Source organism: Ambystoma mexicanum, chromosome 5p (genome assembly GCF_040938575.1).
Source record: "Ambystoma mexicanum isolate Mex_15411 chromosome 5p, UKY_AmexF1_1, whole genome shotgun sequence".
Lineage (NCBI taxonomy): Eukaryota > Metazoa > Chordata > Amphibia > Caudata > Ambystomatidae > Ambystoma > Ambystoma mexicanum.
The window spans coordinates 578442552-578466719 of record NC_090930.1 but is presented as its reverse complement, the minus strand read 5'-3'; positions in this window follow the sequence as shown (position 1 = coordinate 578466719).

Genomic DNA, 24168 nt, shown 5'->3' with positions numbered 1-24168 from the left:
TCTTTCCAGTTGCTTTCAGATTGCTGTAACATACACCGTAAGTACTGCTCAAGGGTCTGATTTGTCCTCTCGGTCTGACCATCGGTCTGAGGGTGGTGACTGGTCGATAATCTTACGTCGATTTGTGCCATTTGACAACATTTGCGCCAGAAGTGGGAAATGAATTGGCTTCCCCGGTCAGAGATTAGCATAGATGGGAATCCATGTAGCCGAACAATATTTTCGAGGAATTCTTTGGCTAGGACAGAAGCTGAAGGTAAACCTTTCAAAGGAATGAAGTGGGCCATTTTGGAAAACAAATCCACAATTACCAGAATGTTATTGTATCCCGAACAAGGAGGCAAGTCTGTAATAAAATCCATTGATAGGGTGTGCCAGGGTGCTGGCGGTATGTCTAGAGGTTGAAGGAGACCGGCTGGTTTTTTCTTTTGACCTTTATTTTGGGCGCAAACACCACAGGACATCACAAATGATTTAACATCTTTTCGCCGAGAGGGCCACCAGAATTGTCGTTTCACCTTTTCCATTGTCTTGGCAATACCGGGGTGTCCCTCTATTAATGTATCATGATAACCTGAAATAACTAGTTCGTGTAAATCCTTGTGCGGCAGGAATAAGCGTCCTTGGTAATAAGGTAAACCATTATCTATGGTAAAGTCAGATCCCTTTTGTATCCAATCCTGTAGGACTGTAGGGTCCAGGAGTTGTTTCACTCTGACTTGAATGTCTTCAAGCGTCTGTAACAAAGTCATGCCTAGAATTCTCTGTTCGGGAATTATTGGTACTGGTTCTGAGTTTGTATCAGATTCTCCCATTCCAATTCGGGATAAGGCGTCTGCTTTGCCGTTCTTGCAGCCAGGTCGATAGGTAATCACGAAATCAAATTCAGCGAAAAACAAAGCCCATCAGAGCTGCCGTGATGACTGAGCCTTGGCGGTTTTCAAATACTGTAAATTCCGGTGATCAGTGATCACCGTGATGGTATGTCGAGCGCCAAGCAGGTAATGCCGCCAGGCTTTAAAAGCGGACTTTACGGCTAACAGTTCTTTGTCAGTGATTGCGTAAATAATCTCTGGTGCCGAGAATTTTCTGGACCAAAATGCTACGGGATGCAGTTGGTTGGTTTCAGGATCTCTTTGAGACAGAACTGCTCCCATGGCTAGGCTGGATGTGTCAGTTTCTACGACATACGGGAGATCTGGACGTGGGTGTTTCAATATAGGTGCGGAGGTAAACTTAGCTTTTAAATCCTGGAAGGCCTGCTCGGCTTCTTCAGACCATTCAAAATGTTTATTTTTCCTCAAGAGTGCAGTAATGGGTTGTACTATGCGTGAAAATTCCGGGATAAACCTGCGATAGAAATTGGCAAATCCGAGCATGCTTTGAACCCCTTTTACAGAGCTAGGTGATGGCCATTTGAGGATAGCATCCACTTTTCTTGAGTCCATTCGGACTCCTTTGGGTGTCAGGATGAAACCGAGAAACTCAACTTCTGTGGTATGGAAAACACATTTCTCCAGTTTAGCAAATAGTTTGTGTTGGCGCAGTTTTTCCAGAACTGCCCTAACGTGTTTTCTGTGATCAGATTCCGAAGAGGAGTACACTAGAATGTCATCGATATAGACGACAACACAAACATCGATGAGTTCCCGAAGGACATCATTCATGAAGAATTGGAAGGCAGCAGGCGCATTGCACAACCCGAAAGGCATTACCTGGTATTCGAATAATCCATATTTTGTACGGAAGGCTGTTTTCCATTCGTCGCCTTCTTTTACTCGCACCAGATGATATGCCCCCCGGAGATCTAACTTGGTGTATATGCAAGCGTCCTTCACCTGGTCAAGGAGTTCAGGAATCAGAGGCAGAGGATAACGGTTTTTAACCGTTATCTGGTTCAATGCGCGGTAATCAATACAAGTTCTAAGGTCGCCTTCTTTTTTAGGCACGAAGAACAAAGCCGAGGATGCCGGGGACTTTGACGGGCGAATAAAACCATTGGCGAGGTATTGATCCAAATATTGTCTCAAATGCAGGTTCTCAGGTTCGGTAAGGGCATAAATCCTGCTACAAGGGGGTTGTGCACCGGGCACCAGATCGATTTGGCAATCGTACGATCGGTGAGGAGGTAACGTGTTGGCCTGTTCCTTTTGGAAGACGTCCTGAAAGTCCTGGTATTCCGGAGGTAATTGCATGGAGGCAGAGGTTACAGATGCTAGATTAATCTTCAGGTTATCTGGGTAGCAGGTGTGTGCACAATCCGGGAAAGTTATTCTCTTAGCTTGCCAATCAATTCGAGGATTATGTGTCTCTAACCAAGGAATTCCAAGAATAACCTGAAACTGTGGAGCCTTGATTACATCAAACACAACTGCCTCCCGATGGCCGTCAGGACCAATAAGAGTCACCTCAGTAGTGGAATGTGTTACCGGTCCAGAGGCAATTTCAGTTACATCGACTGTGGTGATGACATCTTTGCTGGTTTTAGTACGGAGAGGGAGGTTAATCCTAGAGACCAATTCACGATCCACATAGTTTCCAATAGCCCCAATATCGATGTATGCCTTTATTGCATGCAACCGCTTAGGCTTTTCTGGATCTACGAGAACCATTGGCACAATGAAATGCGAGGTCTGAGAGTTAGTTTTCAAGCTCGGCAAGCGGACCCCTACGCTTGTCGGGCTGAGTCGTTTCCCGAAACAGAGTCTTCATGGTTTTTATCAGCGGCTCCTACCGCTTTTCGGGGCGGTTTTGCCGGGCAATCTCGTTGAAAGTGTCCAGAGTTCCCACAATAAAGACATAATTTTAACTGCCGCCTCCTTTCACGTTCCTTTTGAGTTAAGGGTTCTTTAACCCCTCCAATTTGCATAGGCTCAGAGACATCAACTCCCTTGGGGTTAGCGTGGGTCTTGACCAACACCCGGGTCTCAAACCTGGACCGATCTGTTTTTTCTGTTTTGAAGTCTGTGATCCAATTGGACCACTAAGTCTATATATTCTGTGCATTCTCGGGGCGGATTTACAACTTGGGCCAAGACATCTTTAAGTTCTCTGCGTAGACCTCAATAAAATAACGTGGCTCTTTTATCCTCTGGCCATCCTGTTTCCACAATTAGTCTATTAAAGGTTGCAATATAGGATAGGAGGTCCTGATTGCCCTGTCGCAGGGATAGAAGTTCGTCATCCAGAGCCTGCCCCTGAGAGTTTTGAGCAAATAACCTTTCCATGCTTGCTTGAAATCCTTGAAAATCAGGGAGAATCGGGTCATCTTGAGTAACCAGTGGAACTGACCAATCGGCAGCGCAGCCGCTGAGATATGACAATACAAAGGCTACTTTGGTCTGATCATTAGGGAAGGCCCCAGGTCTGCATAGGAAGTGCAAACAACACTGATTCATGAATACGGAGAATCGTTTGGGGACCCCAGCAAAGCGTTCAGGTGGGGCCAGCGGCATGTTTCCAGGTAGATTAATCTGCACAGGGTTACTGGGAACCACAGGAGCGGGGTTCCCTCCGGAACAGGGTAGAGGAGTTTGTCCAGCTTGACCTTGCAAAAGCTGTCTGGCCAGATCATCAGTTCTTTCCTTTGATATTATTAATTCCCTCTTGAGGGCATTAGTCTCTTGACGAGCGGCATGTACTTCGGCCCGTAATTCCCCCAGTAATTGGGCCAACTGATCAGTCTCAGAAGTTTCCATAGCGCCTGGGTGGGAATTTGTAGGAAGGCTTCGCGTTCTGTAACGCTCACCTGACTCCCACGGGGGCGCTGGCCTGGTTCGCGCTGCTGTGACCTCATCTAAGGTGATGCGCAGGGTTCGGAAGACGGACTGGACCGGGCCCCAGATCTGGCTTGTCTGACTCGCAGAAGTATCCTTCTGTAGGTGAGAATAGGGGGTTAACTGTATGCGGGGTAATGCAATCGGCCTCCCACTTACCCCTCTCACCCTCCTCAAAACCCTTCTGTGCTTCCTCATAGCGTCTCACCTTAGGGTCTGGAAGGACGAACTCTCCATCCTGCTTCTGATGCAGGGGCGCATTGGTATCCAGTTACGTCACTGGATTTTCGGATGGGTGAGAACCAAACTTGCTTGGCTTCCAGGTAAGTTTTTCTATAAGTGGTTCCCCTTGTGTCCATGCATTAATGTTCAAATGCTAGTGTCTTTTTCCCCATAGGGGCCAGGGTACGGAATGCCGGGGAACAGGCACCGACCCGAGGTGAGCGGTGAAATCCTTGTGGAAATCAGGTAAGTCTTTAATGAGTGTTTTGGTAATGTCTTTTCATTCACTCATTAACGCTGATGTCTTTTTCCCCTTAGGGGCCGGGGTCCGAAAATGCCTGGATGCGGCACGGACCCAAAATGAAAAGGGAATGACCCAACAGGTAAGTCTTGACATGGAGTTTTAGCTTCCCTTTTCCCTTCTTTCTCTCACCTTTGTTCTTGTCTTTTTCTCCCTAGGCGCGGGGGCGCGACTGCGAATCCGGATGGTCGCTGCTGAACATGGAGGCGCCCTGTAAAGGTGAGTAGACTGCGGCGCTGCAGCGATCGATGCGATGTGCTTTTAAAAATAAATGTCTTCCTTTTCAGGATTGTCGGCGAAATGTCTCTGGGATGCAGATGTAGCAGGTGAGGCCTTTTCCTTCTTCTGTTCTCTTGTTCCCTTCCTTTGCAGGTGATTCAGGATGCTGGCAGGTGTGGCAGAAGTCAAGATGCAGGAGCAGACACGGTGAGCGTCCAGCTGCTAGATGCAGAACAACGCGAAGCACGTGTGGCTGATCGGGTGTGGTTTAAATAGCCTTGGAAGAAGTTCCTAGAATGTGTCCTTCCTCCAATCAGGTATGTATCCTTCCCCGACCACGCCCGGGTGGTAAATGAGTCCCACAGGTAAAGTAGTTCCTTTCAGGCCTCAAGGAGGCCGGGGTTCTGCAGCATGGTCTGCATCAGGTAAGTGCACCCAAACACTTTCATAATGAGCCTGGCGCCTATGGCGCCAGGACTGACGTTTTCTATGAGCCCATGGGTAAGTGCACCCAAACACTTTAATAATGAGCCTGGCGCCTATGGCGCCAGGACTGACGTTTTCTATGAGCCTGGCGCCATAGGCGCCAGGTCGCTGTCCAAAGGGCCCCTATAAGGGGTTGCTGGGACCTTCCCTGGGGACTTGATGTCCGCTTTCGGGGACGCAGGGCCTGAGCCGGCTCCCCGGGAGCGGGCATCGTGACAACAACCCACACACATATGCGAGCCACCCGAGGACCTGTGCACTTCTGTACACATACTATTACAGTACTTGTAGCCAGTGGGTAGACTCTTGGGTACATGGCCAGCCATGCACCCAAGAATTTACTGGCTGAACACATCCACCACAGCATAATACAGACATGCACCCAAGAATCTGGCCAGTGGCCACAACCCGCACACATAAGCCAGCCACCCGAGGCCCTGCCCACTTCTGTACACATACTACTAGAGTACTTGCAACCAGTGGTCAACATCTTGGGTGCATGGCCACCACAGCATAATACAGCCTATACAAACATCCTCATATCATCTACATTCCACTCCCCTACAACAATGAAGCCTGCCTGCAGTCACCAGATAAGGTGCTCGCCCAGAATCCTGTCTGTGGACTACTGCGGTGTCTGCGGACTGCCGTCCTTTGCACAATCTTATTCCACCTAAACAAATCATATCAACCATATTTCACTCCCCCACCCTTCCCAGTCCTACTTCCGAACACTGATAGCCCCAAAACATGTTTCCCAGCCCTGTTTGCCACTGTGCTATCCGGTAATATCCACTGATACAACATGGAGGGCGTTTCGGAAAAATATGATGCACATCACTTTTTTGACCAGCCCATCGGTGGGCACGTTGGGTGCTGCGGACACTACGAGGCCCTCCAGACCAGTCAGAGTCTATAAGTGGAGCAAACAGGGAAATGGGTCTGCGCAGCGGACCCCGATATCGATATCACTAATTTGTTGGGACCTACATTTTGCCTGTTTTAAAGAAAAATACTGGAAGGATTTACACCAAATTTACAAAAGCATGCTTTTGGGACCATACTGCCGCATATGAAAATCCGTCTAGTGCTTTGGCCTGTAGATGTGAGCAAAATGTTTTCTCCATTGCGTCTAGGGAAATAAATTGTTGGGTACCCCTGTAACTTTGCCCCCTCCTTGACAAAACCTCACCAAACCTGCACAAAAATTCAGAGCGGGCACATACTTTTATCACAAACTTTGGTGAGCATTCATCGAGGGTGAATGAAGTTATAAGCTGCCCAAAAAATGCTCTTCCTCTGAGTTGAGCAACTTAACCATAACTGTACGGCCGCTACCGCAGGCCATATACTATATTTCAAGCAGCGGCAATTGGCTTGGTGTTCTGAAATGGCCTTTCCCCAACCACCTCGGGTGACATCTTCCACCATGATCCAGTTTTAACATATTTTAGACATTACCAGGCGGTCCTGTAGATCAGGTGCAGACAGGATGGGATGAGGCGGGTGGTGGTTGGTGGAAAATGAGAAGCAATAGAAGTGAAAAGCAGTGGCACAGGCTGCAAATACCAGCATACAGATTGTGGACTATGTGCTCTCAATGTGTGTTGAAAATGAGCCTTCCTGTAGGGTTCCTCCACATAAACCCAACTGACCCGGAAAAGAAGCTTGATCAAAGTCAAGGTTCCCAAACTTTGAGATGGATTATTAGAAGGTCCACTTTGGAACACCGTACCACCAAAAATACACTGCACTTCTTCAAACTCCTTCTTACTCCGTTGCTCCTTGACACAATAATACTGCCAACTATCATCAACAGTTTTCTGATCACACTACTTCTTGCATAGATATAAAGCAGAACTCACCCACACCACCTCGTCATCACTGCTAGTCCCAGACATACTGGAACATGGGACTCTGTAAAAAAGAAAAATGAAAAAAAAAACACAACAAAATAAGGATTCTTAAAAAGGAAAAAAGTTGAACAAAACAATATATAACAAGCTAAAATAAGAACAATCACAAACTACACATGACTGGACAAAGGACAAAGGTACAGGAACACGAAAGGTAAAATGCAAAGGATTAATGAAGCTACTGTTCCTGGAGGCTCGCAAGAAAGTCCACCCACCAAGAGACAAAAAGCAATGAGAGAAAAAAAAGGTCTTTGGTTGTATGGAATACCAACAGCTACATGTTAATGCCTATAATAATGTGACTTGTATACCCGCAAGTATGCCCAGGTGCTATGATGTATTCCCACCTAAATCGTCACCAATGACAATGAACACTGCACTTATGTGCCTGCACATGACTTCTGCCTGCATCAATACTATACCCAATCAGGTAGTGAGGTTTGTACACAAGGTTATGGGCTATCATGCCTTCCACACCGACCAATCAGATTGCACTCACTGTACAACTGTGCCAGTGACAAGGGCCAATCAGATGCTGTGATTTCAAAATATGTGTATGCCCATGCCATGTGAGGAAATCTGCGCATGCAGCATTGGCCAATATGACCACTAGTTTCATTGACACTGTTACGTGTCTTCGCACCTCAGCTGTTAGCTAATCACATTTCACACTCTGCGTATGTAACTACACATGACCCGTAACCATGTGAACGAAGAGCCAATCGGGTGCTGCGGTTTCTTAACATGGGTACGCCCATCGTGCATGAAAAACTCCACACTTGCGGCATTGGCCAATAGGACAATAGGACTTTGAGTTTCATTGACACAGTTGTGCATCTTCGTGCCTCGACCATCAGCCAGTCAATCACATTTTGCACTCCGCTTACACACCTACACATGACCCATAACCGTGCCAACAAATAACGATCAGGCGGCGCATTTTTTCAATGTGGGTATGCCCACGCCGTATGAAGAAATCCACGCGTGCAACATTGATGAATATTACTGCGAGTTTCATTGACACGTTTACGCATCTTTGCGCCTCAATCATCAGCAATCACATTACATGCTCTGCTTCCGCGCCTATACCGAGTGAGTGTATATTGTATGGATAGTGGTCAAACGGGTGGAGGTAGGAGGTATAAGGGTACAGAAAGTGTGGATAGAGTATGAAGATAGACAAAGACATGGTGGGGTACAATAGTAATATTAAAGCTGTAAATCGTGTATTTACATGGGGAGAATAAGTGTAAGATAACAATAGAGAGAATAAAGAGACAACTGGTATAGTGCATGGTACAGGTAGTAAGGATGAGGAGACATTAGGTGATTGTAAAGAAAGTATTTGTGCAGGCGTACAGACACTAGCCATGTCCACAGTATTATGTGTAGCAGTACAGACACCAGCCATGTCCACAGTAATATGTGCACAGTAATGTTGTTACAATGTTCACTTTTTACTCAGTAAAAAAAAACATATAATTACCTAGAGAACATACTTTATGAATCACAATGAATTACAGTTCTACACATATATTTTATTTGTTTGAGACGCATAAGTGAAATGTTGCACTGAAAGTTTAGAACAAGTGCTAGCAAATAAACCTTTAACCTTGGTCACCTGTGTACTAAAAGGTAAAGAGTTCAATATAAATGCTGTAATACAATGCCTATATCTAAAGTAACCTATGTTAATTTATTAGACAACATAACCGAAGGGAGGCTGCAGCTTACTCACAACCAGGCGGATTCAGTCACACTTACTGCATGGATAAGAGTCCCAAATTCCGACCGTCTTTTCACCCCAACATCACTTAAAGATTAAAAAAAAGAAAAAATATACTATAGCCGCCTGTACGGAACTACACATACCCTCGGCTATCTATAGTCTTATATAATCACAGTTATCGGGAAAAATTATTGTAGGGAAAAAAATGCCTGCTGCCCTTCCATGTCCTCACTAAGAGTCCCCCACTTTGTGCCAGTTCCCCACACACCTGTGATAGTCTCCTCACCTCCCTTAACCTCTACCATTCCCCATAAAATGGTATCAGGTAATAATATCCCTATATATATGGTCGCTGTATATAATGTTGCCGGGAAAAGGTCATGGCAATATTATATAGGTGACCATATATATAGGGAGAGGGGGATCGGGGACTGAGGGTGTCCACTGCTCCTCTTGAAAAAAAAAAGGGTTTGAGGGTTGCAGGGTTGTCCCCCGCATGTTTCATGTAATAATGTCCCCACAAAAAACAGCCATTTATCGGCAATTCTTTTGCATGCAGATATTTTTGAGGGGACATTATTACATGGACCCCATAATACATGCTATTTCCATGATGCAGTTTGATTTCAAATGTCGGCTATTAGCAGCTACAGCCAAGGCTACAGGAAGCTTTGTTTTGCAACCTCAGTCTATACACCCTCTCCAACTCCAAAATGTCACTCGGTTACCTCTAGCCTAATGACATTTGGATGTATTTTGACCTGCAAATGGCTTATTTCCTGCTTTTCATTTTCCAATATCCTCAGCTATAGCTGCGGCTATCTCTTGCATTGAAATAAACAAACTGATAGTGGTTGTTTCATTTCTAAAAAACCCTGGTTTTAGCATTTTACCTGAGATATAGCAATCTATTTTGGGAAGGGAGCCCCTTCTCTGTCAAATATTTGAAAACTACCTCATGGAATTACCACAAACCACAAAAAGGCCTCCGGTAAACGCTTCATACCCAAGTTGTTTTGGACCTGATCCAAATCCATCTAGCAGTTTGGACTGTGCGGTCCAGCAGAAATGCACCTTGTTTGTCATTGGGAAATAGGCAACAACTTTGTATTGTATTCTTCATAACAGTTTTATTGTTTAACACATCTTTACCAGACTTTGCAGTCTGAGGGGGCATATGCATCCGCAATCCGTCACACAACTCATAGCAATAGAATTTGTCAACGTTCTTGTGGGAGTCCGATTCACCTTAACTATAGGGCGGTGACCGCTGCCCTATAATAGATGATAATTAAGGCGAGTGACTTGATCCATAGTAAATTCAGAAATGTTTGTGCTAATAACTTTTGACTTGCAGGAATGATTTGGCTGATAATTTCAAACAAAAAGTTTGTCACAGACCCTCAGGCTGGAAATGTTGGGATGGATTTGTAAAGAAATGAAAACGTTAATAAGAAAGTAAAAGAACTGCTGTTTTCAGGCCTATTCCTGTTCATTTTCCATAAAGACAAAGTCCAAATGTTGTCACAAAAACTGCAGGATGGAATTGTACTGAATGAGAAACAACTTGGACATAAACCATTAACTCGATTTCTGGGACAGATTTTGGGTATATCCATCCAGGATTTTTGTAAAATATTCTATGGGGAAGAGATGCCCCCTGCTCCCAATAAAATAGCTATATATCCCATGATGCTTCTCAGTAGCGAGGCTTAGGGGGCTTTCAGAAATGAAAAAGCAGCACTTTTACCCCCAAATTCGATTGCTAATAACTTGTGCTGCTGGATGGATCTGGATGAAATGGTCTAACCAAAAGGTCTGCCAAGTGTCCCTCCCTGTCTACTGGAAATGTTTGGAACAATCAGTAAAAAAATGAAAGATGTATTAAGAAAACATCAAAACACAGTGTTCATCTTATTCCCTTTAATTTTCCATTAGAAAAAAGGACACAACATATTGACTTAATTTCCTTGACTAGTTTAATCCATCAAGTCGTTTTTTTTAAATATTCAACATGAACATGGGGATGCCCCCTTTTCCTTAGAACCTTTATACATATCAGCCTTGGCGCTTAGCAGCATAGAGGCTCTTTAGAAATGGAAAGCCACCTTTATTTTGTCGATGCAAGTGATTCCCACAAATTACCGGGAGAAGCCACAAATTAAGGAACTCAAAAAAAGCTATTTGAAGGAGGTAAAAGGATGCCATCAAACATTGGAGTCTAATAACGTTCTCGACATCGGAGAGAGACTCAAAACTGTTCTGTTTGTGTAGTCACTCCTAGGGCAACACTGATTGCTTTGAATGACCATGATTAGATAGCCGTAGGGGCTATTTAACTACCAATAGCAATAGGGCGAGTGTGGGAGTGTTCAGTGTTTGGAGACCATTGGCAAATTCTACATTGATGCACATTGAGACAGGAGTCTTTCTTTTGTGTCAACTGTTTGCATCCCGTGTGTCTGTGAGCACGCCTTCAAAAACTCCAGCAGTACGTGGAGCGGAGCAGAGAATGCAGGAGTGTTTGGTGTTCAGCTGAAGTCTGAAGACTGATGACTGACAGCCAAAAGAGGTCCCACGCTCTCCAACCTACTGAGTCATCAATTACAAGGACGTGAACGCTAAGGGAACAAATCCATACTATAAAATATAGAGATCATCTGCAGAATCCGGGGCATTCAGCAGGTGCAACTGTGGGAAATATTCCTTTGAACCCTTGCTGAATGGCAGTCTTTTGACCATATCCCAGTCACACATGAAGATCATTACGCACTTGGGACATTCAGCGGGATTCACTATGAGAAAGCTTCCTTTGAACTCCTGCTGAACAGTCATGTTGAGCGTATTTCTCATTGTGAACTAAGCTTCATATACACCTCATAGATTATCAGTGAGCATAATTACCCATTGCTCTGAGGCAAATCTTGAAGTCTGCACAGCATACTGTTACTTTCTGTAGAGAGGGTGCAGTTGCAGTATGTCTCAATCATACAATCTTCGTAGTGGACTGTTACAAGATGATCTCATAGCCCCAGAAACAGAATACCCGTCTCTTGAGTTACGTTGGGACCAAACCCCAATTAAACCATCTGAAGCTGAGAAACAAAGTGTGTCTGTTAAAAAAGATGATTTGACAACAGAGAAGTGGGAAAATGAAGAGCAAAAAGAAGTAGGCAAATGAGTTGTCAGAGGTGCCTGAGCAAGCAGATAACATCAGGCAAGACTTAGATCTGTAGCTGCTCATAGCCTGGAATATACCCTTACTGCTGCAACAATAAAAGCCAACATTAATGATAATTTCACAATTCATATATCTCACAGCTTGGGAGACAGGAATCAATTGTGCACCAATAAAGATCTCATGCCAAAAAACCAGGCAGATGGAGATAGTGCCAAAACTCCAGAGGACAATAGGATGTGGAGGACAGTTGATATAGGTGGAGTCCTGAGTTCGCCCAAAATTCCAGCGATGAATGAATTCATAAACAACTAAACTGAATGAGTAAAAATACTGAAATACTGAGGAGACACAAAATGGAATGTGATCAGCCTCCAGGTGCCACAAAATTTCTCTCTCTATCAAAAAGCAAGGAGACTGATCATTTAGAAGCACAGAAAGTGAAAAGCAATTCACTTTTCATTTTGAGTTTTGTCCTGAACTTGCTTATAAATGTGTTTGAGTTGGTAAAATATGAAGTTCAGGTTCACTCAAGTGCATTAATGGAGATAACCAAAGAAATGGCAAACTGCAAACTAGCTGTGATTGATTTCTAAACAGTTATAAGTCTAAAAATAGTCAATGTCCTTAAAGACTTGAAAACAGAAGCCATCAAATATACAATGAGCATTTGGGGAAATTCATGAAACCTTCAAAATAATGAGCCAACAAATAGAATTATTAGAATCTTCCTTGGAATAGAAATTCCAATCATTGCAAACAAAAGGGGACAGCCTAGATCCTGGCTCAGAAGCTGTAATACATTGTGATCTGGATGACACACCTTTGTCAGAATCTGTACTGGAAGACGTCATGAGGCTAGGAGAAATAGGAGATGGCCCCGGTGTAACAACAGAAGGTCAAACTATATCCACCTCTACATCAATTAACACTGCGAAAAGGGAAGATCCCCGCAGGTACCTCGAACATCTGAGCAGGGTCAGGCAAAATCTTAAAGGAAAAAGAAGAAAAAGGGCAATGGGTCTTCCGATACAGTGTTGCTAATTCCAAATAAGTCATCAGAAATAGTCTCTGCACTGTCTTCCTTTGCCTCAAAGGTCGGACACACTAAAAAACCAAAGATGAAAAGAAATAGAAGGCAGGCAAATACCTGTTTCTTCAGAACAATAACTCTGCCCCAGACAGAAGAGGTAGACACTAGTCCAAAAGAATCTGATATCACAAAATTCTGAAAAGAATGTCAAAGATAGAACAACAAACACGCAATGAGGTAGATCAAGCTGCACAAACAGAATACCATCAGATCATGCCTGACACTCAAAATTAAACGAATGATGTTATGAATTGCCAGATGAACTGAATGATGTTATGAGTAAAAATGGAACAACGAGGGAAACTCTGGCGCTAAAGTTGACTCGAATCTTTCTCAAGGGGCAAAAGGCTTCTCAGTCCGAAGTCAGTCAGAGAGAAACCAATGCTTCCATTCCAGGAGGAGAGAGAATGAGTGGGAAAAGAATAAGCATACCAAAGGCAGAATATCCACCATGAGGAGAAAGGGGAGAAAGAAGAGGAAAGATGTGTCATAAAATCATATATCTGTCCCTTACTACTTGAAATAATTGGAAAACGAGGGGCTCCAGCTCATTCAGAGACCAAAGTGTTTGGAGTTTTGTTTTTGGTGATTTCAGTCTAGTACTGTTACAGGAAACCTAGTTGGTGAAACTTATGGGGTGGATGATTTCTTCACATTTGATCAACTGACATCAAGAGAGAGGGTTGGTCGACCTCCAGGTGGTTTGTTGATTGCTATCCACAACTCAAATTTATCTGAGTCCTTTCTCATCAGTGATGATTTCCACAGAATCTTGTCCATTGGCATGGTACTCAAAGGTGATGCCTCTCCCCTAAATATAGCCATAATACATATATATTTGAATCCTGTGGCAATACGTCAAATGTCATTTGTACAATCTTTTATGTCAGTGCTGTCAGGTTTTGAAAACACACATTAAGGTTTCACACTATTGATTGCAGGTGATTTTAATTTGCAATGCGTCTTTGGTAATACACAAGGTAGCAAACAAACAGCGAGTCAGATCACCAGCAATGGTAAACAGTGGATTACATTCATGGCTGATTGGGCAAATGGTAACATTGAAGGCAACATATCCCTGACATTTACCTGGAAACAGGGTGTGAAGGTCTCCATTATTGACTTACCCTCTGATTCATGGAATTATTCACACGTAAAGCGCAGATTTGCGCTCTATTCTGCCCAAATATCCCATACCCCAAACAGGGATTTTCGGGCAGAATGGTGCGCAAATCTGTGTTTTAAGCACAGATAATTCCATGAATTAGGCTATATATGTTTTTGTCAAACGTTCTATTCTGCAAATGCACAGGTTTCCAGATTTGACAGCAGGCAGTTAGTGACCACAACATATTAGTAGCCAAATTTGCATTGCCATCTGAAAAAAAACAAGCCTGTACATGGGTGAAATAACTGTTAAGGAAGGAAGAAACCTGATTAGAAAGTTCAGGAGGAATGGCCTCATTCTAAATCAAAATACCAAACTTCTCTAGACACTGCATCAGACTCAGAGATACAGAAGTTATGTTCACTGAGATACTTTGCAGATTTCCTATGTGAGTTGGATCCTCCGAGAATAGGGGGACTAAAAAAACATCACAAACACAATCATACGTTTGATGAAGGAACCTCACAAAAGAAAAGGGTTCTAAGAAAATCCATTCAGTCCCTTAAATGGGAAAATAACCATTGCTTAGAATACGCTGCAAAGGTAAAGTCCCTAAAAATTACTATAAAAATTGGTCTAGAAGTCAAAGTCAGTTACGCCTTCACAATTATGGGGAGCTAATGTTGAGCTCTCTTCAACATAGTGACTCAAGAAACCTCTGTACATTGGTCAAAAATCTGCCTGCCCCGCAAGGTCTATTACAGGGCAATGTTATCTCAGAGTCTGACGGTTGCCTTTTCTTTGGTAACCTATGCAAGAAACCCTCAGATGAAGTCTTTAAAGTCAACAATGACTGTCACTGAAACGTAAATGCCACAAAAGAAGGAATAGCAGATTTGATTAAGAGGTCCTTATCTCCTCGAGCAGCTGGTCCCAATAGCCTCACCAATCTGATACTGAAGTCTGATATAGACATGTGGGCAACAATTTTAGAGAAAATGTATGGGGAAATACTAAGACTGAAATCCCTTCCGGAGTCGTGGAAGCAGGCAGTCGTTATCCCAATATACAAGAAGGGCGACCGGTCAGATCCTAGGAACTACCGCCCGATTGGCCTCTTCAATGTGGATAGCAAGATTTTTGCAGGACTCATTTTGAGGGACTTGGACATTTGGGCAGAAAGCAGTGGAATCCTGCCAAAACATCAATTAGTATTCTAAAAAGGAATGTCCACTTCAGTGAATGTACTGCTAATGAGCATATTATGGGAAAGGTCATGGGAAAAGGGAGGGCTGATTTTGTATGGAGCTTGGGTCGACCTGTCACAGGCGTTCAATAACATAAATAGAGAATGGTTGTGGAGCAAACTCAGATCATGGGGGTTTACCCATGCCATTAATGGCAATTATAGTATCACTTTTTGACAACTCAAAGTTACAAGTGTGATTGAACATTGAAGGACACCTCACCATTGACATTGCCATGGAAAGAGGCGTCCTAAAAGGTTTCATCATAGCTTCCCTCCTTTTCAATCTATATCTTGCAGACCTGGGAGAGGCATTTGGGTCATCTGCCCTTAACATTCCAAAGGAAGGGAGAGAAAGACCTAATTGGATTGCATCTGCAGACAACTTAGTTGTCCTAGATTATGCACCAGTCAGCCTCCAAAGGATGTTGACTGCACTGGAGAAATATGCAAACTTAAATGGCCTGTCCATAAACCCCGCTAAATCATACATATTTAAATTCCAAAGGCCCTACAAACAATCTCTGAAATTCAGTTGGACATTGAATAAACAGATAATGCCAATTACAAATGAAATCACATACTTGGGCTTCAAACTGAGGGCCTTTCCTATACTGGCTGCATTGGCGCTTGCTTTCGACACCAAGGCAGAACACCTAATATGTCAGATGAAGCAACTGTTTATTCCTGTTGTCGATTTTCATTACTTCTACTAATAAGATTCTTCAAAGCAAAGATGATTCCCTCATTTTTACATGGGGTTGAATTAAACCTGATGACTAGGAATTTCAATCGGTCCCGGCTGGAAGGCCAAATATGGAAACAGGTGCTTGCTCTACCAATGTGCCTTCCAATTTATTGCCTGAGATATGAGATGGGTCTATTTTCCATGAAAACACAGGTGGATAGGAAGGTTCCCTGACTGTTTAGACTAATACGGCTCTCCTGGTTAGGATCCATGTTGGAAATATGAAAGCAATGTTAAAAACATGTCCCAACAGTTTCTTAATCAATTGTGACTGTGATGCTTGTATAATGTTGAAACTCTGTGAATGTACAGAAAATAAGCTGTTGAATAATCCTCAGTAACCCAAAATTGCCCTGCTAAGAAATGACTGGATGAACACTATTCCACAAGCTCGAAAGTCAAAGGTGGCAAAACCAATGTCCAATCTAAACAAACCAAGGGGTTCTCTTGCTAAGTACCTCATGAAATGTCTAAGTCCAACAGGAAGAACAAACTTCTTAAGGTTCTACCTCAATCTTCTACCGACAGCTGAAGTAAGGTCACTTCGAAATCAAGAAACTCCATATAGCAGCTCCTGCGCATATTGTCAAATGCCCATCATGCAGATTCTAAAACATATCATAATGGAATGTGCAGGAACTCATGATCTAAGAACCAAACTCCTGAACCGATTTGTTCAAAGAGAAGAGGGGTTGTATATGGATGAAGTTCGCGAAAGACTAACTGCTGGACTTGAAATGTTACTTATCAATGACATTTTAAAAATTCTGCAAATATTGGGTTTATTGCTGTTTTAATGAATTAATAAATTGAAGATGTTCTAATTGTTTGTAACAAATATGTTTTATATTATTAAAAGTCAATATGTGTAAGCTGTGACATAATAATAAAAATAAAAAGCTAGAATAGCATTAGCAATCACATCAGGCTAGAGGTCAAGAGTGTGAAAGAAGACAACATGTGAAGTTGAGGATTTGGGGGTGGGTTGGGGAGCCTGTTAGGGGTAGAGCATTTTTGGTTTATCAATGGAAGACTGCATGAATCTTACGAGATGACAGCGGCAACGCTGGAAGATGTGCTCAGAAGAAACTGTGCATCACATCAAACGATGAGTAATAGTGGTTAATGGGGAGGGTTAAGGAAGGAAAAGCAATTGAGTGGAGTTCCTGGAAAAAGAAAGTCAACTCATGCTGAGTGCCTGTGAGGACCTGGAAGACATTTTAATTCTGAGAAATTTTTCCCATTATCGCTGGAATCAGCAATACGCCATTCTACCTCAGGAATTTGTGTTGTTTGAAATTATTACTCTGACACTGTCGCAGGAATAAGGAGTTCGAAAAAAACAGGTTTAACATCTGCAGTGCTGACATATACTGGGCAGGAGGAAATGCGTGTTTGGTAACAAACTAATGGTGTGATATGGCCAGTGGCCATGGTAAGTGGGCCAAAATGAAAGATATCGGTGCAACATGTACAGAGGGCATGGCCAAAAGCCACAGCTAGTGAAGCCTCAAGAAACTATACAACATGTTCAGCAATGTTCATTGGCCATGGCAGAATGCGATGGCTAGTGGGAAATGTAGAAACTAAGGTACAGCAAAACCCTTAAAATTTAGTGAACAACCATTTTTTATGGGAGGTTGATCTAACACAACAGAACCCTTGAAATTGTTAATCAAGTCCAACATGAGGAAGAAAAAGTGTAACATTAATCAAACAGCGATGGTGGGTAATGGCCAGAAGAGGGCCTGGTAGGAAAAAAGCAATTGAGAGGAGTGAAGGGAACATGGAAAGAGGAGGGTCACTTGGCGATTGCTTGTGATGACAAGGAAGGGATATATATATATATATATATTCATGTGTACTGCTATTGCAATCACCATTTGTAATATCAGCTGCCTTACAATGAAACCATTTCTTTATCACAAGAACCATTTTCTCTGGGATCTGCCCCTTTTTATTTCTTTGTTTTCCATTCACAGTCTCAACTGAAATGTGGACATTGTGTGTTTGGAAGTTCAAAAAACACTTCTGGTTGAAGACCCACTGAAAATACCCCTCTTTGGAGCATTGGTTTATCTGCCAAGGGTAGGGTGTGAGGGGAATGGTATGTCACCATTCTCAGGAGGTCTTCCCAAGCATATGTACAAGAATCAGATTCAGAATATGTGTGCATATTGTATAATGAACAAACTCATCATCAAAGCATTTCAATAAAAAAAAAATCCATGTCATAATTCAAAACATGCATTTGTGTTAACTTGGACTTTTTCAGGTCATCGGGGGGAAACCAGGGAAATCCTGTGTGCATGTGTAGTTCAATGCCACAGTATGTGTAGTTTGTTGCCATTACTGGGGGAATATCTGGGGAATCCCATGGGAAGGGGAGAAAGTGAAAAAAGAAAGTAATTTTGCACTGTGCAGTGATCACATCTCTAGGGAAGGGGTAATGGGTCTCTGTGTTGAAGGTCATGGGCAGTGGGCCCCAATGAAACCTTTGGTGCAACATGTACAGAGGCCATGGCCAAAGGAAATGGATAATGTTCTTGTCTGAAGGACATCACTAGTGAGCCCCAAATAAACTATAGTATGACAAAACCCCTTACATTCAGTGAAATAACTTTAGTTAGGAGAGTTTTAAGGTGATCAGATTTAACGTGAAAAATACACAGCAACAAAACCTTCGAAATTCAGTGAAACAAAATCTTTGTCAAGAGAGAGTTACGGTGATCAGATTTAACACAATGAAAGTCCTGAAATTCAGCAATCACATTTAAGTCCACCTTCGCTTTGCACTCCCTATTGTACAGTTTATGACCACAATGAAGACATCTGAGTGGTGAAATGATGAACATCGCCTCACCAGCCTGTATTGCAGAATTATTAGCGCTAATAATATAGTGGCAAGCGTTGATGAGATAGCCGTTTCAGTCAATATAAAAAAGTGATATGTACAAATGCTGCCCTCAATGTACATAAGTTAAGAGTATTTTGTATTAGCTGTGCTCACTTTTGAAATGTAAGCCAGAAGCCATGTTATTTTAACACACGCTTTATTTGAAGATCTCAAGAAAAAAGGAACACTGGTCCTCAATATAATTTGGTGGTATGATAAAATGCGGCAGTAATACTGTTTACCAACACATTACTGCAATGCCCAACTACGAGCTTTGGGGGACTTCAATGAATGGGGACTAACATTGCCTACCACCACTTGTAATCCGGTGGTAATACCGCTGGACCAAGTGGCAGTAACGGTAATACAGTTTGGTGGTATCTTGTGGATTTACTCCTCAGATACCACCAAACACAATGAGGCCCAATGAGTCCTGTCTTTTCACGATAGTAAGTGGTCTATGAAGTAATATGAATATGTATTTGTATTTATTGTATTGTTCATTTATAACGCTCCTAATACCAGTGAATGTTTTCTAAATGCGGGTTAAGAGGGGCAAGTATGAAGTGAGAGATGGTGTAAACAATCAACTTGGAAGACTGTATCCAATGCAGACATGTAAATGTAGCTTCACAACAAAATAACACATAATTAAGGGTTTCAAGTTAGAGAACAGAATTAAAAATATAGTAAATGTAATGGAAAATACTCTTACATACCACAATTCGAGGAGAGATGAAAAAAAAACCATTTCAGCTGCACGCTATATTACAACAATTTGTGTTATGAGACAGAAGAGAAGTATTCAGCAGGGTATCTTAGAACATGAACCAAGGAGAGTTATGATTGAAATAGTTTCTTTTGTTATTGTACCTCCTATAAAATATGGGAAACTAACCTTGGTGTTTTAAAACTAGCTTTGCCTTTGCTTCAGGAAAGGTAGAGAAGAAATGAGGCGTGGGTAACCTGTTCTTTTATATGTGTTTTTTGTATTATTTCTTTCTTTAGAAACGGTACCTATTATCTCTGTAGGAATTCTATTTACGTTTATATAATAGAAGTTGCTTTCACATTTCCATGATTTCCAGGTCACATCGAAATGTTACAGGCACAGTGAATGACATATACCTTAACTATTCAATTATATAGATACCTCAGATTTTGAACATACCACCTAACTATGCGTGGATAGCATTGCTATTTACTGCTTGGAGTTCAAGGAAAGTAATCCATGATGTAAAAGAAAATATTACCAAATGCATTACAATCAATTCCTAATTGTAGAGCATGTTAACCATTATGTATAGCTTCCATTCAACAATTTATATTGTTAGATATAACATTACGTGGATCAGATTAGACAGCCTTGGATGCACACCTATTTATGATCAGAATGCAGAGAAAACACCAATGCATAAAACATATGTGATATTTTTGCATGCTTTAAATACACTCACTCATGACCACATCTTAAAAATACAGACATCAGTGTGAGGCATTGCCATCTCGCTAGGATACAGGAACCCTGGCGTATTTGATTTGTATTCATAAATAAAATGATGTAGATAATTCCATGTAAAAAAGGTTGACCTGCTAACTAGATCACCCTTTTCATAAAGCTCCATGATAAAATACAGTAGCCTAGAGGAGCGACTGTTCTCCTGTGGTACAGAGCAAGTTCACATCACAGGCACCCTCTTAACAGCTGCAGTGACAGCCCAAGACACTACAGTACAGGGCCTGGACTTACGATACGCACCCAAGATCCAAAAATTACATAACTATGAGAATTCAAGCATGGTGGTACTTTAAACAGCAAATGTAAGCCATACCTGAGTGTGTTGTATGGTGGCTAGCATTTCCCATAATTATTGAAGCCATATCAATTTGATATCACATACATATCTGCATGTGCGCCCAGCTTATGTGTATTTCCCCAGCCAGGCTGTCTTTGTTCTTGCCAGCAAGACTGTAGCACTGGGAGTTGCTGTTTTTTTGTTTCTTTGAGAGGGCAGATAACACCCTCCCCAGAGAGACATCCAGCGGTCATAGGAACAGGAACCAATCAAAGGACACACACATTCACAAAAGGAGTATCCTCATGCCAGGGTGCTGCATACCAAATGGAAATTGGATTCTATTGAGAAGGGAAGGGGAACGGTTAATGTAGAAAGTTGGAGCTCATTACTGCTGGAGGATGTTTCCACTATCTTGTTTCTCTCTGCCTCTATCTTTCCTTCCTGTCCCCTACTCTCCCCGTAGCACAAGGCACTTTGTGTGTGATGTCTGAAGGCAAGGTCCACTTTTTAAGGACAGGGATTGGATCCTTAAAGCAGTCTTTTGGCTAGTCACCTGCTGACTGTTGCCTTTAAAAGAAGGGGTATCTGTCCAATTCATTAAATCAACGTTTTAATTCAAACGGCCAATAAGATTGCATTGGACTCACACTGTTGGGAAAGTAGTCCTTTCAAAAGTCCTCCAGTTGTGAGGTGAAGCGCCAGGTCTTCCAAGGCAATCCCTGTCCCCTATATACCCACAGAGATGATTAAGGGGTGAATTCTTGCTGGAACAAGACCTGCTGACCACAATGCTGCCCACACCTCACCTTCCTGAAGCACTCCTGAATGTATGTGCAAGCCTCCCCTTATTTTTGAGCTTGAGAAAAGGACCGATTTTGTCCTTGAGACCCTGTAGTGGGACTCATAGTTCCTGAAAGTCAAGACAGCCAGGATTCCTGTATGTTCACCATCAAACCACTACCAGTAGTGGAGGCAGCTTTTGGTGCTGGGGGAGTGGATACTAGGGTGCCAGCAGAAGGCTGGGGGCACACTGGGCTCTAAGAGGGAATGTGGGGGGTGCAGCTGCCACCTGTCCCCACCCTGGTGCTGCCACTGACCACTGCCATAATTTGAGCTCATACAGCACTATTCTGAACCGACAGGACCCTCCAGAGCTCCCTTAGGCACTCACCAACATTTGAACTGCAGTGCCACCCACTTGCAGCACCTGCATTGCTCAAACCTCCATTCAAACCAACCTTGACATCGCCAATCCAGTCAACGATCGAACCAACCCTCGAGTTCTCAGTGTACCGATCCTTCGAGTCCTGCATTTATCCATCTCACCAGAGCACCCTGTCATCAGCCCACCCTGTCATCAGCCCATCCTTCATCGAACCACAGCCATTTTACCCAACCCGATGACATCCAAGATATGTATCGGTTGAGTCCACTCCGAATCATAGCCAGCTGCAGTTTGACCCAGCCTCATCAACTTGCCGCTGGATGACCATGAGTGCTGCAATTTAAATTGATTTTAACCATAGAACAGAGCTGAGAAAACCGGTTTGCTGTTGCTGAACCGCTAAAACATTGCAAAGATCGTATTGTCTGATAACTGCCCCCAAAACATGTTGTGCCCTCAAGACTGGCTAGAGCACAGTAATCCCTGTGTGCAACTCAACTCAACAACATAGAGGTTTTGAATATCATGGTTTGTATTACCTTGACTCCCCATCCCATTACCCAGAGTGCTACATCTTACTATCTTGCACATGCTTTGTTCTTTCAACAGGTGTCTTTTTTTTAAAATTTGTTTTCAATTTAGTTATTTTTGTATATGGCGTGTTTAATCAAAGTAAATATATTTTTTATAGAAATGTGGCCATTCCATTATTGTGTACTGTTATATTTCACTTGTTGGGTTGCTATTTATTCAAGTTCATACCCACTTAAGACTACAGCCTTCCCTCTGCCCATATTATCATCAAATGCTAAAGATGCATATCTCTTAACTGTGTCTGTATTACCATTATGATAGGATTGGCTCTTATTTTGTAAAAGGGCTGGGTTAGCACTTTATCCAACTCTGGAGAGATAGCAAAATGCCTGAGCAATGTGAACAGCTATTCACACATACAGCTCCCTTTTCTGTAAACATACCATATGCAATAATCACACACAAGCATGTTAACATAAAAACTTTACATTTCGTTTCTCACTCTCCACCCGCTTTCTCTTTTGGACTAATGTTAACAAATTGCTGTGCCATCTTGATATCTTATCCACCTGCTGTATTTTGGAACATTCTTCTCATTCATGAAAGAATAGTTAGCATGCCTTCTTCTGTTACACACAGTCAGCATAAACCACAATCACAGAACTGAAGAATGTATTGTTAGAATATTAGGGCATCATTAGGAGTTTGGCATTAAATTGATGATAAATCTGCTAATTTACTTCAAAAATGGTTTACTTCACTGACCCTTAGTCCAGTGACATTACCACATGCATATGAGTGGTGGTATGGTAGTAAAGGTTTCAATTTTTGGTGGATCTATCATAAGCGATAATTCTGCACAGAAAATCCACCAGTTATTGCAGGTAAAGTGGGGTATTTTTCTCCACTTTATCTCCAAACTCAGAATTCTGCCTTTTGGTAAATGGGGCGTTGATTCAGTCACTGCAAAAACTTGACAGTAAATGTATTAGTGCCACCTTAATTACAGCACCACCAAATGTGTAATGAGGTTTGCAATCACGTATTACAATTGGGTAGTGGTGTCACAATACCTGCTGCTTGAGCCTGTACAGAGCATAATTGCACCCATCACTGCAGGACATAATTAAAGCTATTACAATCATTTCAAATTCTTTTCTTGTAAAATAGCTTTATGTTTTACTTTAAAGCCATTAATAAATAACGAACTTTAATATGTTTGTTTTGGGCACTGCTGGAATTACATGTCATTGTATAAACTATGTTTCTGCAGCACATTAGAATTTGCGTTTTATTATGATTAATGTTTTAATCCAAATAGATTCTACATTGGTTGTGGAAGATCGCATATATTGGATTAGGCAAGCGGCCAGGTATTAAATGGGATCATAGTGTGCCATGCACTATAAGGAATAACATCACCCCTAATGTATGCAGAAAGGATATTGCAAGTCACTTCAGAGGTACCTGACCTCATAAAGGTACTCCACCTTCAGCCTTGTTCCTCAATTTGGTCAAATACATTCTTGCTGACTTGCAAAAACCTTGTAGCTTATGGAATGGGGGGTTCTTTCTCCCATATCTAATGGCTTGCAGTTCTTTTTCATAGTAATACATTTAATAAGAAAATCAATAGATAATGTGTCTGCAATAGCTGTTGTGCAGCTTAATTGTGGCGTCACAAAGTCTCCTATCTTCTTGAGTCTTCAATTGTGTCCTGTTGATGGTTAATTTGCATAGGATTTCTGCTGA